Source organism: Octopus bimaculoides, chromosome 16, assembly GCF_001194135.2.
Source record: "Octopus bimaculoides isolate UCB-OBI-ISO-001 chromosome 16, ASM119413v2, whole genome shotgun sequence".
Lineage (NCBI taxonomy): Eukaryota > Metazoa > Mollusca > Cephalopoda > Octopoda > Octopodidae > Octopus > Octopus bimaculoides.
The window spans coordinates 19,660,507-19,663,108 of record NC_068996.1 but is presented as its reverse complement, the minus strand read 5'-3'; the positions used below and the strand labels follow the sequence as shown (position 1 = coordinate 19,663,108).

At 39.1% G+C, this 2,602-nt stretch overlaps 1 pseudogene; it reads right to left on the bottom strand.

Moving 5' to 3' along the window:
• Positions 1–462: 462 nt before the first annotated feature.
• Positions 463–580, bottom strand: LOC128249645 (5S ribosomal RNA; annotated as a pseudogene).
• Positions 581–2,602: the final 2,022 nt, after the last annotated feature.

The window sequence follows — 2,602 nt, the reverse complement described above, 5'->3', positions numbered from 1 at the left end:
ACTACTGTACGCAGCTTTTCTTCCTTGTCCTAAATCACTATGTCAGGGCTATTATTTTTGAAAACTTTTGAGGCTTTCACTGGGACATTTCATCTGTATTCTTTTATATTATGAGTGACTATGGCCTCTACCATATTGTGGGTTCTTATTTCTTTGGCTTCAGGGTTATCCTTCCAACGGATCTCATTATATAGAACATTAGCTTCAACATTCATGTCTTATCGGTAGATGATACCAATTTCTTTATTACCCACAGGGGGCTAAACATAGAATGGTACAAAACAACTGATTGGGATCAGTAATGCGAATGGTTTACATAAAATATCACTTTAAAAATTATATAAAATATAAAAAATCGAATGATATTAACAGTACGTTAGACAACACAAATGAAGCGATGATCAGGCCACGCTCCGACCCCACAAGCCCCGATCCATCGCTTTGTTATTTTTCTTTTCTTTATGCTTACAGCACCTAGGTTTCCCAAGCGGTCACCCATCTAAGTACTCACTAGGCTCGACGTTGCTTAACTTCGGTGACCGGACGAGAACCGATGCCTCAGCGTGATATGGCCGTAGACAATACCGCTTATGTATGCTATGCATGTATGTATGTATGCTATGTATGTATGTTTGTATGTATGTATGTATGTATGTGTGTATATGTGTGTATACCTTATGTATGTACAACAGTTTTTATTTGTTTTGCATTGAAAACTCGGCTGTGCCCTAGTTTTATGTTTTGTATTAAGATAGGGTTTATTTTGCATAAATTTATTTAGTAATTTTACCGTTGGTTTAAAATAGCAATATTCCAGCGTTGATCCTCATATACGGTTATCAATAGAATTGTGAGTCTGAAGATTGACACACGGTCGAATGACCATCAATAACAAGACCAAACAAGGTAGAAATCAATTGATCGGCGCTGGATATAGTGGGGAATTGTCTCCCGCTACTGATATAAACAAGGGGCCATTTTAAACTCAAGAGCCAATATGAGAGTTTCTCTCACGTAATCTTCCACAATATAGTTTGTACTTCACGTTTAAGTGGGGATTAATATTACCTCTTGGTATTTACACTGCCTCTGCCACTAATATATAGTTTTTAACAAGCTAACTCCCTAATCGTGACACTAGCACCTATTCTGGCGCTCTCAATCTATATACCGTTGGGGGTAAGATGAATTGCTGCTGTCTCTAGCGGTCGAGCATCCATCACTGAAAAGAACAAATAAGGTCGAAATAACGTGACCTGGTGGTCTCGGCGCTGGAGGTGGCGGAAAATTATAAATGATTACAGGACAGAAATGTAATACGGCAAAGAGTTACTCAAAAAGCAAGTCTATACGCAGCAGAAGACTGGACTTCACATGCATTAGTAAGAAGGCCATTGGCTACGACGGCAATAGTAAAAGTTGTTGGTATTTAGTAGTAGTAGTAGTAGTAGTAGTAGTAGTAGTAGTAGTAGTAGTAGTAGTAGTAGTAGTAGTAGTAGTAGTAGTTATTGTATATTGGTGCGAAAAAAACTGAGACGGAAAACAGAGTTGAACTGATTCTGATTGCGTGAAATAGAAACACTTTTTCAAAATAAATCTCTTCAGCAATGAGAATAAAAATAACTCTCCAAGTTGCAACAAGGTCATTGATTACTAATAATCTCTTACATGAAAATGTCTTTTGTTTTACTTTTGTTTAGTCCTCACCTATCGGATGTTGACCATACCAATGATCGAATGCATTTCAAATGTGGTCATTTTGTCTGTTCCAAGTTATTCAAAATGTGGAGTATGATTATGTGAGATCTGTCTGCTATTTCTCGTACATTGCACGACTGAGCAGATGAGTCCTCGTAAAGAGTTCATTCCTGGGCATGTTTTTTGTTGAAATAATTGTTTTTACATCTGGACACTTCCAATTATTAACGTGAACTTAATTGTGAAGTAAGAACTGGTTTGCTATTACAATATCATTCTAATACGCGATTTCTCTCTCTATTTGTCATAGGTTTTAAATTTAAAAGATTCACACAGATTCAAAGAAAGAGGAAAGAAATGATGAAGAAAAAGAAAATAGGAAAAAAAGGGGCGGGGTAAAGGAGCGGAAGATGGAGGGAGATCGAGCGATGGGCCACATATTCCATAACTGTTGGAGAGCTCAGCCGCGCCCCGCGCTAATGACCGCGATGGCGTTACCAGCGACACTCTCTACACCAGCTATTCCACCTCACGGGGCTAATTTCTCCGATAGGTCAACGTTATCCCTATTTTGCAGAGAAAATTGGTAGTATGAGGTCCTAGTTAACTTGTCCGATGCAAACTGATAGCGTCAAGGAAGGCACCTATATTTATTGATTTTACTCTCCTACACATTACAGGCAGCGACATCCAGGTTTGCAGGTGATGCTGCAAGGCTGGAACCGGAGTACGTGTCGCTCCACGTCACGTCCCAGACTAGAGATCTGCTTGCCTTGAATGGAAAGAGGGTTGCTCCATCGGGGTTATTACCATTCTCATGATCGAGATCTGCCGGTTTTATGTTGAAACGAGAACCTAGTCTCATCAGAATGATTATGTCATTGTGTCATTCAGAAAGGCCTAT